This window comes from Diorhabda sublineata, chromosome 5, assembly GCF_026230105.1.
Source record: "Diorhabda sublineata isolate icDioSubl1.1 chromosome 5, icDioSubl1.1, whole genome shotgun sequence".
NCBI lineage: Eukaryota > Metazoa > Arthropoda > Insecta > Coleoptera > Chrysomelidae > Diorhabda > Diorhabda sublineata.
This window is the reverse complement of record NC_079478.1, coordinates 24,530,939-24,548,222: the sequence shown is the minus strand read 5'-3', so window position 1 is coordinate 24,548,222 and position 17,284 is coordinate 24,530,939. Positions and strand designations below refer to the sequence as shown.

Here is a 17,284-nt window from a genome sequence, read left to right as displayed (position 1 = left end):
GATAATTTGGTTTTCTTAGCGAGACCGAAAGAAGATCTAGGACATAATTCTAATAGTCAAAAAAATATGCACAAAAAACTACAAATTTCATTCCTCATAGTGATATTGAGAATATGTTATATTCTTTTGAGGATCAAATTTAGTTCTATATTAATGTTTTATATATACACTATTTAATTCGATTTCGAATATTTTCCAAATTAAAATGGACTGGAATTTATTTTATTTTGACATTTCTAGTTCCGTAGAATTATTTCCAATGCACATCATCAGCAACCAGTAAGCGCTAATGTATATTTTCCTAGCGGAGTCTTGTTTCCAGACATCTATAATCCAATTTATATTTATGTTTGAGTCAAGTAGTGTGTAAAGTAGTTTTAGTTTTGATTGTCTTAAGTTTCATATAGGTATCGCATGCCCTGATAATGCTGTCCAACAGCAACTAATAATATTCGTTTGAAGTGCTAAATAAGAGAATAATTTCGTCAGCATAGCTTGAATTTTCGAATCAATTCTATTTACTTCACCACAAGTATCAGTCATGAAGATGTGCCCCGAATATAGATAAAAAATCATTGTTAAAACAATAAATTCCTTTTCCCGTCCCAATAATTTTGATACATTGTGGTCGATCTCAATATTTTACGTTTTTGGATGCCAATGTACGTTTGTTTGAATTTTTTATCAATACATTATCTTTAACGATGTAAAACACTTTTTTTAAGTGAATAAAGACTCTGCAGAAGGTCACTCTATATTTAAACGAGTATTTAAATACTCGTACATATAAAGCTGCCTGGAATATTATGGGGAGAGTAATAACAATAATAATTTTAAATTTACTTAATCCTTCCTCAACTCAACCGAAAGCCAAAAATACTTCATGTTATTAATAAAAGAAGCATATCATCCAATCAGTAATGACTCGTTGGGAACTTTTATTTATTTAAATCCGACTTCTAAACTACTTGCCAAGGATTACTCCAAATTGCACTAGACATAATAAATAGTCCCATTTATTTGTTGAGAAAATAATGTATTTGTGCGATTATTTCTACAAAATTAATTGTATTAACTTATAAGAAAGCAATGAAATTGGATAAAATTATTATTTATATTTAGTGAGAATGAGGAAAACTATTGAGCTTTGTTATTTTAATCTCCTATGATAACGCATCAATTATTATTGATCAAAAAGTCTACTTAGGAAAAATGTTTGTTCTCTTTTATAGTAATATAATCATTTTGGTGCTTCACCAAACTCTCTATGTCATTTTAAACAAATTATTTGTCTTTAAGACAAGCTCCTGTTTCAGTTATTACTTTCTAATTTGATTTTTTTTTTTTTGAAAAAATTCTTCTGGCGTGAAAGTGGTCGCCGAGAAACACTAAGTTAGATTCATTGAATTTTACTATATCTTTTTCCTGTCATGTAGCATGTGGAATTGCCTTAGTGAGAGAAAAATATATTGAACTGCATATGAAGAAGTTTCTTCGTTAAAAGTTACAGTTGTAGTCACTTGAATCGATTTCCTATCTCGAAATAGTTTGTGAACAATGTTTTGAAATGTTCTGAATGAATTTCAGCTTACAGAGGTCATAACTTTGACAATTATTGCATTTTTCTCCTTTCAAATGGGTTTCGCCAGCTACGAGAAATACTTCAATTTCGAGATTAAAATCGGAAAGCGTCGTGTAGTTATTTCTTAACCGTGGTCAAATTTGTTGAGTGTGTTTTCGTTGTATTAGTATGAAAATAAACATTCTTAGTTTTATACTGTATTCGTGGTTAGTTAAGTAGATCTGAACTTTGGTTTATTTACTTTGATGAAATTTTTATACAATGGAACACTGATTATCACTCTTAGTGGTTGTATAGTAAGTAGAATCATGTAAGTGCAAATCAATTATTTTTTGCAAGGAATTTATATTCTTCCCGATGTCCTACATATCAGACGTTACATCTGTATTCGTACAAATATATTTGCTTATTTTTCTATCCTCACAGTCAACTTTCTTTTCAAAGTCTCAAGATTCCAAAACATATTTTTGACATTTTTCTTATAAATATCAGAACTTATTGAAAACGTTGTCTAAAGATTTTTGTTTTTTAGAAGCTAGTAATCAATGAATTCTTTCTCCTATCATATGTTATTAGATATGATGATGAAATTTTAATTAACTGCTTTTATCTAAATGTTATTTACGAAAGAATGTGCATCGAGTTAAGAAAAATCTGAGTTAATATACATGTTTATATCATTGCTAAAGGTGAATTGAGTTTGACACATTGAGGTTAATAGCAGTTCCTAAATATATTTCATGAGGAAAGCTTACCATTTAAACATGTACATACAGGTTGTTTTTTAATTCGTGCTCATATGAAATTAAGATGGGTTTTTGTTTTTTCTATAATTTTAGTAAATTAAGGAACTTAAAAATCTGTACTTATCGTGCACTCGCAAAGGACCACTACAGGTATTTTGTCAATATTTTTGTTACATTATACGGGACTAAAACACTTACTTTATTGCATATCAAAATTTTTTTTCAAGATAAAATTTTATTAAAAGAAATTATACCTTAAAATACTTGCTTTATTTAGAAATATTTTTATTCCTATATTTTGTTCCCAAAACCAGTAGCTGCGGAGAACAAAAAAATAAGTAACATAATTTATAATTTGTTTGATCAATTGAGTGAAAAATAATGAAGATGTCAAATGTAATAAGATTCATAATAAATGCTGGAAATAACCACCTCTAGCCACAATACATGAACGTAGCCTACATTTCATAGATTTACGTTTAGAAACAAAATATACAATTTCAGTCATCACCTTGTAAAGGTAATATCTTGAAAAGGAGTAAGCTGAGGAAATTTTGTTATAGGAAGTACTCATCTTGAATTTTGTCGCATGATTTTAGAAACATCCTGTATATGTATATGTCGTTACCTCGGAACATATCTGGACAAAGCTCTGATAGAAGATTCATCGAATTATTCGTAAAATTAGAATGAAATTATCAAAAAATTATTTTGACTTTTGCTTGTATTTCTCTTTTTTTTTCACCAAATTTCCTTTACTTAGGAGAAGTTGTTACGTGACCACGTTCAATTCTCTTCCTTTCTGCTGACGATCTAACGAACTGACCTTTGTTCGTTTTTCAGTCTTGTGACTAACTTTCCTATTTCATTTTATTATAAAATCCATAGGTTTGACTAATATTTTCGCATCATGCCGAATGCCATCATTTACAAATTTCCATTTTGACTAAGACCGTCATTCTTATTTGCTTGAATCTCATTGTTCAGATAGTAGAATTATTTTTATTTCCTGTGTTACTTCACTTTCATCTAAATGACTACGCAGTGATCGAATATTTTGAATTGCAGCTTGTGCAAAAAAACTCCGCAATGGAATAAAACTGATAATGTGGAAATTATAAATTTGTATAAATTGGAAATACTGGCTACATGGGAAAATACCCGTTATCTAAGTCGCTTCTAGTAGTTTCAGCTGTATGTTTTTCTAGCCTCGGTTTTACTCTTCTTTGAGTGATCTGTTTTAATTTAAGCATCATCACCAAAGACTGATTGGGGAACCACATAAGCGCGAAGTCCAGGAATTAACAAAATCAAGATCGAAAAACAAATTATTGTTTATAAAAGCTAAGAAACATGCTTTTAGCATGGTCAAATTAAAAAAGTGATAAATAAGTCTTGGTATATGAATGAAAGTACCGATGAGGAAATTAGTGTCATCCAAAAAAGACACCCACCAAGAAACACTTTCGTACATCTTACCGCAAAGAGCAATTTCGAGCTAATGAGGGAAAAGAATTATGGAATGGAAGATCCTACCTATCGAACAATTTTCAATAATCTGAAAAATCATTAGGACAGTCGGACTGTGATTCAGATTCATATCTATTGCTTAAAAACCGCAAAGTTAGTTTAAATATAACATAATTTTTAATTTTAATTTTTAATTTGGAATTATTTAATGATTGGAAACAAACACCTCCAGCTGTCGTAGTACACAGTATTTTCACGATGGTCGATGAGACATTCTAGATAAGTCAATCTAGTTTGAAATGACCGTCGGTGGGGTATTCCTACAATTGTTAGAATGTAAGAATTAATGAAGAATTTTTCCTGACAATTTTAACATGTGAAAATTCCACATAGGCCACCTACGAGTAGTTTCTCGCGTGCTATCAACAAGATGATTATTATCATCATCATCATTAAGCCTTTCAATCCTTTGGATTATGGCTATCGCTTTAAGCGCTTTCGGATTCGGCATTTTGTCCTCCAATTCTCTATATTAATGCTCTTATGCTCTCCTCTTTTTCATTTTTCCAAGTCTTTCTCGGCCTGCCTCTTTTCCTTAGCCAGAATGGGGTTCATTGCGTTATTTTTTGATTATTTCATTTGGTTTTCGTCTCATTATATGACCAGCCCAGTTGACTATTTGTGCTTCTATGTATATCATTGTACTTTTCAATCAACATTACTACCTCCAAGTTATTGATGAACTTTGAGAAGGGATCAAGAAACAAGAACCCGAACGGTGGAAGAATAAGTACTGTGTCTTTACAAAGAAAATGCGCCAGCTCAAACAGCCATTGCTTATCAATAGGTTTCTGATCACTTGTTAAGTTTCCCAGTGTTAGTTTAACTGACTTATTAAGCATCTTGTTCTGAGCGATTTCTATGTTTCCTAAGATACAAACATTGGAATTTAACTGTGAAAAGAAAGGCACACGCGTCGTGAAAACATAAGAAGGCTTCCGACACAAGTACAATCAATGGATGGTACGGAGCATTCTGGGGTCAGGAGATAATATCTTCATTCATTATTCACACCTCCTAAGAGCGGCGTCATCTTAGATACTACTTTCATCAAAACTCACTCAAACAAATGTTAAAAAGTAAATACCCGACTTAACTATTCGTAATAGTAGATAGTCATAACAGCAATGTGCCCTCAATAATGAATACAACACCATTTTCTAATTACTTATAAATAACCATTATATAATATTCTATTAATGTGAAGTTATATTATTAGTAGATTCATTGGTATGAAACACTTCATGCTGTATGAATCTGAAACAAATCATAAGAGACCAATGTGGATGACAAATTTAGTAATCTATCATTTGCTTCATGTGATAGAAACTCCGATTGAATTGACAATAAAATGTAGCTGGGTGTGTATGTAGATTATCAGCTGTGTCCATAATTATTACAGAAATTCTTCTAATCAATATGCTAATAAACATATTTATTTAATATCATGAATTTTTTAATCGTTTATGGTAGTAATGGACATTTGAAGAAATATTAAATTTTATCGCCACAATGTGAGATAGAAGGGTCACTGTTGATTCTTTTATTGAAACATTTTTGTCACCAAATGAAATATGTCATCGTCAACTCAAAGTTCAAAATTTCTGACAGTAAAGGTACGTTTTTGATTTTCATGCGCTCTTATCCAATAAATTGAATCAATCAACTTATCCAAGTTTTTTATAATATAGTAATATGAAATAATACTTATATTTCTGGTATTCTAGCCGAAGTTAGCTTTCCAAAGAAGCTGAAGAAAGTTGTATAAAATTTGTCATTATCTCAAAAAACTGTAAAAAAGTAATTAGTAATTAAAACACAAAAAGGGATCTGGTCTCATAAGAGATTGAATCAATGATTTATCTGCCTCATAGTTCTGATAAAACACTTCAGAATTATCGCAACCACATATATAGAAGAGTAGAACACAGTAGTGGAAGTAGGTGTCGACCTAAACAAGTAATCAGGGCGATGAAAGAATACTTTAGTGAACTTTTAGAGTTATTACAGTATTTGTAGTGGCGTAATTAATGTAGTAAATGGTGTAGATGATTAAGTTTTAAGTGTGAATTTTGTAGAATTCTCTCTACGAACCCTTACCCGAATAACGTTAAATTTGGGTTTGAGAAGTGGGAAACAGTGCACACTGAACTTTTACTAAGTTTCCGACAGTTCTTGAAAATTTTATTTGGAAACCAGAAAAGATATCAAGTTTTCGATTCCACTGCCAATTAGGCATCCAAAGACAAAGTAAATAACGAATTTTTGAGAAAATTGTATTCGGAAACTAGAAGAGATTCGGAGTTTTTGTCTACAGTGAAAAGGGAAGTGAATAACGAGTTTTCAAAGAAATTTCAGAACGTATTATTCATAAACTAGCATAGATACCAAATTTCCATCTGAATAACCAATTTTTGAGAGAATTCTAGAATATTTTCAGAAACTAGCACAGGTGCCGAATCTTCTACTTGTGCCAGTTACAAGAATAATTCGAGAGCGAGCAAATGATTTGATGAAAATGATGAAAGAACTGAAAGAGAAAACATATGTCCAAGAAGAAATAAAGAAGGGTCAAGACGAAATGAGAAAGACTTAGCAAGAACTGAAGGAAAGCATAAATAAGGACCAAAAAAACTAAAAGAAGAAATGGAAAAGGGCCAAGAAAACTAGAGGCACGTTGAGACGGGTTGAGAGACGAAATGAAAACGACACCAGGGAAAATTGCAATGGTAAAACAATAAGAAAAGCTACTGATGTTTAATTGAAAAATGTGTTCTCTGTCGAAACTCGCAATCCCTTGGAAGCGTAGTAAATCGCCTTGGTATACATTCCTAAGACAATTCAACGCTGCAGCGGAAGCGAATGGTTAGAACTCTGTGGAGAAGACTACGCTTTTTTATATTATTTATTAGATTAAAAGAAGAAATATGCTGTTTGGAAGACAATTTATTATGCTTTGATGAGAGTATAAATTAATCAGCATGGCTTATCGTTTATATCCGTAGCAACCGGTAAACAAATGAAACGTGTTTATGTGGTGTTTGTATCTAAAATAACAAATTTGAGATTAAAATGATTGCGTTTGCAACGGAAATTTACATATAATTCTTAATAGTTTCAAGTGTGTTAGTTCAATGGCAATCATACCACAAAAAGCCGCCCAAGTTATTGCTTTAATCTAAAATGGACTTGGTCTGCGTGCTGTTAGTAGGCAATTAGAGATAACCTGCGCAGTGGTTCAAAGAGTGTGTCCGCGTTATGATGAGACTGGATCCTTCCATAGGTGATCTAGAACAAGTAGAAAGCGATTTACTACTGCTCGTGATGACCGCTTCATTGAAAGTAAAACGAAGACCACAGGAAAATAATCTTACCCCTACAACCTGCGATTAGTCCAAAACTTAATCGAGCTCATCTGTTCTCAGATGAGACCAGAATATGCCTCCATAGAAGCGACTGAAGAAGGAGGGGTACCAAAGATCAAGGAAGCGATTTACAGATTGCTACTTTGAAGAGAGTACTCCTGCATGATTTGGGGTGCAATTTCTATGGGAGCACGAGCCGACCCTGTATTCATTCATAGGGGCGACCGTGTTAACGGAAGAAGACGTTTAACGACTGATAGATATATCTGCATCGTACAAGATTACAATGCAGAATTAGGATTATGGAATGGCCAGCACACAGTCCTGGCCTAAATCCGATAGAAAATTTAGAGCTTATTTGCTGTAGAACGAGAGTGGCTTAACATCCCACAAGACACAATAGCTAACTTGATTAGATGTATGTCTAATAGTATGAGAGGTGTTATTGGTGCAAAAGGAGGTAATACCCATTATTAAGAAATTAAGTGTTGATTTTTCAATTGTCATTAACAATTAAAAAAAAAAAACATTTTCGATGCGCAAAGTAGTGGAAGCCTTCAAAAAGCATGTTTTATAGATTTCTTGCTGTAACGACATAGGTTACTTTGAACATTTTTTAATAAAATAGTTCTTATAGGCAAATATTTCGATCAAATGTTTTTTCATAAAATTCATTTTTACATGATTGTATTGAGCTTACCATTCGATTATTTGTTTGGGTCGAATACAGTAGTAAAAATTTTATACACTTCTTAACAAATTGTCCAATACTTAGTACAAACCTCCATGGTGATACAATACAATTTAATATATTCACTATGTTTGTAAATTCACATTTTTGAATACATTATTCTATCAGATGATAATTATGTAGGTAATGCAGTGGACGCTAAAAAATAGAAAATATTTAAATTCGAGGGTTTTATTGAAAACGAATATGTTAACGTTGTATATAATTTATTGAAAGCTAACAAATAATTCGGTAGATCCTAAGTACCAATTATCAAATCACGGGAGTATAGGCAATTCATCAGGCCAAAAAATAAAATAGTTTAAATTTCTGTCATCAATCAACCGTTAATTAGTTCACTCAAATTATGCCACAGGATTTTTTTTGTTTGCCCCTTACGAGAATTGTTCGATACTGTATATAACCATTATTCTTATAGTTAATAAAAAGATGTATCCAATTTTTTTTGTTTATTGGATTATATTTCTTTTCTGTCGAAATAAGAATTTGATCACATCACATTATCTTTTTAACCCTGTCCATAATGTACAGAAAGGTAGTCGAAATGGTGCCTTCCAGTTAATTAGTATTTATCAAGAAAAATTAGTTTCAACCAAATTATTGGTAAATACAATTATGCAGTATACAATATTGTTCAAAAAAGCAAATATCTTGAACCGGTTTTGATTGGTTTTTGAGATGCTTTTTTCTTTCTAATTTGTTTATTATTCGTATTCGAAGGACCGGTATGTTAAATTGATAAAGATTTTATTTGGTTTACATTTTGTATATTAGAAGTAGTGTTCTTATGATCGACTGATAATCATTACATATTCTTTTCTTCAGAATTAGCCTTACTAAGAGAGACCTCATCCTATGTCTAATGGTCTAATGGTGGAGGCTGCAACTTCCATTTGTTTTATATTGTAAGAATTTTGTACAGTTTTCTCCCGCTTTTCATGAATAGAGACGGAAGTTTCTTGAAATTATCGTGTCGGTATTTTTATGTATACATTGTTACCTCGTTTCCAGTATATTGTTTATCGAGGCCTCTCTAATTTATTTTTGGTACTTAAATATTATTATTGCAAAAATTTGACAGTGACAATTGTTTGCGAGGATATATTGAAAAATTTTTAGCCTACTATAGAACCAATCAAAATTTCAATCTCAAAATATTTTATTACTCAACATATTCTTCTCTTATTTGGATACATTCATTACAGCGAACCTGCAACGTCTCAAGACCTTCCAAAAAAATGTTTCTTCCTGCTCTGCAAACCAGACCTCCACAGCTTTTATTACCTTCTCGTTGGAAGAAAATGTACAATCTTTTAAACTTTTTTTCGGTTGGATGGAAAGAGATGATAGTCGGACAAAGCAAAATCTGGTGAATAAGGGGGTGTTCTAGTAAATCAAACCCTAAATCACGAATTTTTTGCATGACAACATGAGATTTGTGTGCAGTGGCGTTGTCCTGCAAAATCAACATACCTTTGGATAGCTTTCCGCGTCTTTTCTCTTTAATTTTTTTCCATAAAGAGGTCAGTGATGTCGAATAGTAATCTTCAGTTATTTTTCTACCCTTATCCAAACAATTAATCATGATTACTCCATGGCAATCCCAAAAAACGGAAGCAAGAACGTTTACAGTAGATTTTTGGACACAAACATCGTAAGGTCTTGGAGAACCAGAGTGTCGCCATTCCATCGATTGTTTCTTTGTTTCTTGATCCTAGAAATGTACCCAAATCTCATCCATAGTATCAATTTGGTTTAAGAAGTCTACATCGTTTTCAAATCGAGCACAGATCTAACGCTTTTGGTCAACATTCAAACATTTGGGGATCCATTTTGCAACAATTTCTCCCATGTCCAAATTGACGTGAACTATATGATGAACGCGTTCGTATGAAATATTCTGTGCTCCAGATAACCCTTTTAGCCCAATTCGACAGTCTGATAAAATCATGTTATGAACTGCATTGATATTTTCGGGGACTGACACAGAAACTAGCCTTCCTTTTCGGTCATCATCTTCAATGGAAAATCTACCTTTTTTGAAGGTTGCAGTCCAATTTTTTACGGTCGCATACGAAGGATCACGGTAGGGTATTAAGGAAATCTTCGAAAATCTGCTTACCTCTTAACCCTTTCAAATACAGATACTTGATGATAGCTCGATACTCCAATTTTTCGATTTTCATAATTTCGGTGGACATCTTTTTTCTTTTAATTTATTGCGTAACTCTGGTTCACTTTTTTAGACATTAAACTTTACACTGACACTTTGTTTCTGCTGCTTAGTAAGTGTTCTAGTTAGAAGACTTATTTCCATTTGTTATCTTTTTGTTAAAATGTCCGATTTGTTCTTCTGTTCTAACAATAAAATGAACACCCAATCTTCCAATCACTAATCACTAGAGTATTTTTTTGGTAGACCCTCTGCCCATAACTATGATCCTTTTTTTGTAGACACCAAAAGTAGAAAAACAAAGTTTGTGAGACAGTAGCTAACAATTCCTTTTTCGCATACCGCGACTCTTTGGTAGAATATACGATGCGTGCATCAACTTACCGCGACTCGATAATAGATCATATGGTTCAATATCGTCCATACCGAAACTCGTTAATAGAATATATCGTTCAACATATCGCTGAACGCGAAATAAAATTAATTGATTTCACCAACATAATTTGTAACCCGTAATATAATATAAAAGCTGTTGATAATAAAAAAATATTCAGTAACTCCGCCGCTTTGGACAAGCACAAGAAATTTTACTTTGATCAATATTGACAATAGTTAAAAATTCGTCTAATTCTCATCAATAAATGATAAAGCTAAAATTATGAAAGTAGATAACTTTTAAATAATCCTTAGTCCGAGAACATTCTGTGGCTACCCTTTTTACGTGATACGTTAAGAGGCGTTAGTTCACCTTGATCATATCTTTAGCAAATTCAAAAGTATCTAATGTGTTAATGAGAAAATGAAATCAGTTTTTAGCTCTCGAATCATATCATGGTTACAAACTGGAAAATAATCTGAGAGATAAATAATCCTTCGATTATTTTAGGCAAAACCTCTACACTTCTTTTATTGAATAATCACTCCAAAATATGCGTAAATATCTTCATTCATTCCATACGGAAAACTTCCATAATTAATAAGGATTGTTGAATAATTTCTTTTTTTTATGTATTCAACAAAAGCAGCTCTATAATCTCAATGCAAAGTAATTTTTTTTTCCAAGGATATCTTTCCAACTTGATTCTTTTGTTAAAGCAGCTAAAATCGCTTCGAAACAACAAAAATGATACAGAAAATATAATATACAAATTTCAGTGATTAAATCCCACACTAGGTAACTTTCATGTGAATGTGCAATGTGCAATTGCAATAAAAATAACTATTCCGCCCCCTTATAGCTTCGGTCATGCTGTCATTCCATGTTTTGTAAAATTCTGAGAAAGTTCTTTATTTTATATCTATATTGTAGGAGCATTAGAAATAGCTAGTACGCTGGTGAGCAGGAAATGTATAAATATTCTATTTGCTACTTTTACTGGACCTCTCTGTTCTAATACAGTCTTATTTAAAATGTATTAGCTCTTTACCTTTGGCAATACCTGCCGCAATTCGAGGCAAGTCGAAGCTAAGAGATCAGGGTGAACACAAAAAAAATATTGAATATATTGAGAATTCCATCAGAATATTTGTACTATATGACATTGATCAAATTATCCATTGTCATTTCTTCAATTATTATTTAATGTGTTGTTATAAGTTTTTTTCATGGGGAAAGAATATGATATATATGTAATATAAAATTAGTCAGTTATCTAGAATTATAATTCTAATGCCAATATTCGGAGCTACAACTGACAGAGATTGGATTGATAAATCACTCAAATTTATGGCGCTAAATCAAATCCAAAGGTCACCGAATCACCGACACGTTTTATATACCACAACATAACCGCATGAATATGTTGTGTGAGTTCAAATAATATTTGGCAGCATGAAGCTCTACCGTTTCTCAAAACCAATGCAAAATATATTCACATTTTATTAGTACTAAAAGCTGTACGTGGATTGAATAAAAATAGTTCGCTTGATTTTTAAAAATGTTTAATTAGCTATAACGTCACTTGCATATATCGCATATACTAGGAGTATAACAAGAACGAAATTTCGAAAAAGAACTCATACAACTCATTTTTTTTATATCAACATTTGCATTTGTGTTATACCATATGAAATATGATAATCAATCAATTTGTTATTATTTTGTTGATATCTTCGAGATGTGTTATAGCTGGCATCGACTCAGCTATAAAATTACTGGATAGATAATATTCGGTGAATGCCTAAATTGTAGGATATAATAATCGATTTTGAAATAAGAATAATTGTGTTAAAAATTTCGAAATAGGTAGATTTTTGTTTTAGAACGCCTATATTTCAATTGGGATTACGATACTGCTCATAATGAAGCGACACGATTTTTTATTTTTCCAGAAACACGACTCTCAGAAATTGAAAAACCATGAGTGTTTTCAAAATATACAGAAACAAATAATTTTTTTGAGATCAATGAATTTCCCAAAAGTTCAATCAACCGCAAATGTGAGTTAGTTAGCATTATTTTTTTTAGATACTTCCTAAAAGATTACCAACATGTTCCCAGAATCCTTGGGTGTACAAATTTCTATTAATTTTCTAATAAATTGGTATCTTTAATTCCATTGATGGTCCATTAATTTGTTTCTCTCATTCAATTTTGTGGATGTTTCTCTATGAATAAGTAAGGATCACTTCACTTCTCCAACCACAGGTGTATACCAACTTCACTATTTATATAAATGTACACTCATCGGTAAGACATGTTTTGTAATTCAATTATTTTGGACTATTATTTATTAAGTGACTGAATTGTTCACAAAATTGAACCTAACGATTAGGATCATTTTCGTTTTTTTCCAGGTAGTTGACATGGAATATTTTTGCTGTAGCCTCAAAAAACTGATAATTTTTACACACTATAACTTCACGATTTCCAATGTTTCCTCAGTAGAGAATATCATGCTTTTGAGCGTTGACTATAATCTGTCTTAATAATGAGTTGTCAAATTAAAAGTACTTAAAAAACTAGTTAGGATTCATTGTCTTCTGAAAATTCAATGTTATTCCACAAAAAATGCTATTTTTTCAGAGAAATAAACTACATTCCATATAATATGTCGTAATTGCTATTAAAAAGATAGGAGATGATGTGGGGCTCTATATTGGAAGTTTGTACAGGGTATAAGAAATTTCATTTTATTCAACTTCAGCAATGTTTTAGTTGATATATGTGTATGTGATTTTATTTATTGATTCAATATTCATTAAGAACATCAACAATATGTGAACAAAACGATTAATTGACAATAATGTCACATGTTAATTATTAAGTGAACGATATTGCCATTATAAACATAATAGTTATTAGTTTCGAATGCAAAAGTATATAACATTGTGGGAAATAATGCCTGCTCTAAATGAGAGAACTTCTTTTAGTTGTAATTCAAGTGAGAAACGATGCATACACAATTGAATAATTAGTTGATGCGATAAAACCAGAACAAAGTGAGAGGAACTTGAATCGTTTATAAAAATATCAGAGTAACCCATTAACTAACCGAGTCCGAATATAATCGAGAAAAAACTTAGAGAAACAAGGCATTCTAAATATATATCAAATGCTGTATGTACCAGAGTTGAAAACATGATACTTGTTGACTCCACAAAATAGTTCAAAACAAAGATTAATACAAACTCGATCCAAGATTTATCAAAATATTTTGATGATGTAGAATGCAATAAGTCTAAATGTCGATTTTATCTGTATCATTGGAAGCTTCATTTATCTTAAAGGAGCCTTTGATATAATAAGCATTGATATAGATATATAAGATTTTGTATAGTACAACCATCAATTTGTTTGTATATTTAATATTTTATATTTGAAGTATGTTGTTGTGTGACATCTATGGGAGCTTCCTTTTATAGTGTAATAGCACAATTAGTCATGGAAGATCTTGAGGAAACTGCTCTAAGCAAACTTGATATAAATATTCCATTCTTTTTCCAATATGTAGAAGATTGTATTACTACTGTACCAAAGAATCAAATTGAAAACATAAATAAAAAATTCTATTCTTATCATAAAATACTTCAATTCACAATCGAAATCGAACAAAATAATAAAACCAATTGGTTCTCAAGATATTTCAACTTCAATTCATGTCATCCTATGTCACAAAAAAGATCAGTATAAGAAGTTTGGCTAATAAATCTATCCCAATATCAGATCCTGAATTTATATGTTTAGCTATTCAAAAAGCAAAAACTGCATTGAAAGAAAATAATTATCCGCAAAATATGATAAACAACTTATTCAAGAAAAGGATAAACAGATACTACAATCAATTAAAAAGCAAATCAGAAAGGAAACGCCAGAACATAAAACATTTCTCATTACCATAAGTACAAGGACTTTCCCAACGACCATCAAATTATTTTAGTAAATATGTATAAGTCATAAAGGACATTATTCAAATATTTCACTAAATTAAAATCTAAAACTCCGAAAATCAAAAGAAGTAATATTATATATCAAGTACCAGTATTTAGAAAATAGACTAAGAGGTCATCAATACGATAAAAAAAATAGAATTGCATTAACAAACCAGCAAATATCAAAAAAACATAAATTCAATTATAAAGATTCAAAAATTCTTGAAACGGAATTTAATACACGAAAAAGGGAACTTTTAGAAATGGTTCACATTCATAAGAACGAAAAGCTATAAATGATAAAGACCTAAATAATTTAAGTAAAATTTATAGCTCTATTTTGTAAATTCTAATAAAACTACAAATAATTTAATTTATTACTGCTATATATTTGAGATATAGGGACCAAGGAAAAATAAATCTTTCTCATTAGAACAAAGTTCTAAGTTGATTTCATCTTTATTTTGATATTCATGATCATATTTTCATCATATATTCATATCATATTTTGATAAAGACTTAAAGAAAATTCGAAACGTTAAAAATTATCAAGAAAACTAATTTTAAAACATAAGAGACCTAAAATGAAGACCATTCAGATGAATTAATTCCTTTAATTTGAGTTCTGTTTGAAGCTTTCAAGTTATGCAACAAATACAGGAGGAACTGGATATTACTGAAAACTTTATATATTTTACCTGTTCTTCTACCATTACGGGAAGTGATGGTTCGTTATTGAATTGAATTTTCCACAGTAGCGAAACTCTATGAATATAAGTTGTCAATCACTTTTCTCGTATGTTCAATAAAATTTTCTTCTGAAGTTCGATTGTCAGTATGGAAATATGAAATAAAAGTCGTCAAGGTTCTGAAGAATAAACGCAATAAAATGATAGGTTATCAATAGGCATATAAAACTGACCCACTTATTTTTGCAAATTAGCACTATTAGTACGAAATAGCTGTTAAATATCATTATAAATCATTATAAACAAATATCCATATCTTTATGTGAAGATAAACTTTACAAATACAACTCATATTTTTTAACCTACGAGATATCCTATTAACAAGCAATATTGCTAATGAATAGTAACCTCAGGTCATTATTAAATTATAGTTTGTTTAATTTCTAATTGAATAAGAGTAGTTATTTCTTTTCAAAGTTTTGCAATGGAAAATGATGAATATCAAATTAATAGAATTTCACTACACAATTTGCTCTGAAAACTAAGATACTCCTAATTAGATATATTGAGATAAATCTAAGCTAAGCTCAACGTTATTGGAAATTTTAAATCCATTATCCAAATATTCAAATAAAAATTCACAAATATCATTTAACAAGTTGCCTATATTATAAGACTACATCCAAATATGAGTAGGCAAAATCCCTCTCTCATAAAAGGCATTTGAAAGTGAATGGAGGTGTCTTTAAATAGAGCTTAGTTAGCTAATTTCAAATAATATTTCAAATCGGTGACATACTGAAAGTGAAAGCTGAAATATATATTGAGTATTTAATTTACTTGACTCAGAATACAACTTTCTGATGGAAAGGTGACATAAATATTGAGTTTGTTGAATTTTTATATTTCATTTACTTTTTGAAATTGAAATACAAAATTTGAGGACATGTTTGGTAAAGTCTCATCATCTTGAGTACTCTATGTTTTTTTTTTAAAATACTCGTTTTTTATTTTCAGTTGTCAATACAATGGGAGATTCATAATCCTTCATTAAATGAGTGTTCTTCCAGAGAACATCTGTCAGACACTCACTTTGTGAGCCTTAATAGACTGGTAGTTGATAAATAAGATCGATTTAAGGTGTTGACTGTTTGCTATCCTTATATAATTTTGTGTGATGATTCTGGAAATATTAGGGATCACTGATTCAATATATGGTGAAGATATAAATATAGGAAATATATCACTTTAGAAGTAGTATTAATCCAAGCTTCGCCTAGTATCAAGAGTCTGTGTCATAAGGATTAAATCCAAATATATAGATGACATGAGTTTCATACAAAAGTTAATTCGTACAGTTCTTTCTGCTTATTTTGATGAAATATTGGATGAGAAATTCAAAGAACTCTATTTGTCGTATGTTTGACCAAGTTAATCATACGTGTTACGTGGGTGATATGAGAGTTAACTGATCAGAGTTCTAGAACAATTGGTTTCCTATACAAGAAGATTCAAATTTTCTTTTCTTCCAATCCAATAAATTCAGTTTCAATAAGAGATAATGATTGCTCAACATTTCCTCTCTCTATTGAAATCATATGGATGGGACAAAATCATATCATCTACACACTTTTTCATGAATAATAGCTTGAATGGTGAAACAAAGTACAAAATATAGTTCACGACATTATCTGCCGGAGATATTGTTTATAGATGTTCCAAAAATGTGTTGCTTGTTCTTATTATTATAAGAAAAATGTATATAATTAAAATTTTTTTTGTTGGGTGTGCAAGTTGTACTTATATCAATCCACTTCTGTTGATGAGTTGTTTGGCATTTATTCAAGTGAACATTGTTAAAGAGTGACATCACAACTGAACCTAAGACAACATAATTTTGTGGCAATGTCATTAAAAGTTTTGTTGGTTGTAACGATATATTTGATGTAAGAATAATTTTCATAGTTATTAGATTTTGTCATAATATCAGTTAACCAAATATTAAAAGGTTATTTTTATAAAAAGGGTATCGAACTTATTGAACATTGCTGGGAAATGTGTATGTAACTAAAAGGAA

The 17,284-nt window shown here is 30.7% G+C and overlaps 1 protein-coding gene and 1 long non-coding RNA gene across 4 annotated transcripts in view; one reads left to right on the top strand and one right to left on the bottom strand.

Annotated features, from left to right (window-relative positions):
- Positions 1-17,284, top strand: part of LOC130443771 (sodium-coupled monocarboxylate transporter 1-like) — a 102,605-nt gene that overhangs the window by 47,146 nt on the left and 38,175 nt on the right. The window contains exon 1 of one of the 3 annotated variants that reach the window (XM_056778578.1): positions 1,723-1,892. The exons of the other annotated variants lie outside the window; for them this stretch is intronic. The gene's annotated coding sequence lies outside the window, so the exon portion shown is untranslated. Of the gene's footprint in view, positions 1-1,722; positions 1,893-17,284 lie in introns of those variants that run through there. 3 annotated transcript variants of the gene reach the window in all.
- On the bottom strand, positions 6,787-15,380 carry LOC130443773 (uncharacterized). The gene is made up of 4 exons (XR_008909881.1): positions 15,217-15,380; positions 7,924-8,112; positions 7,006-7,146; positions 6,787-6,905 (listed from the first exon to the last, which is right to left on the bottom strand). It is a non-coding gene; the product is annotated as an uncharacterized LOC130443773 (long non-coding RNA).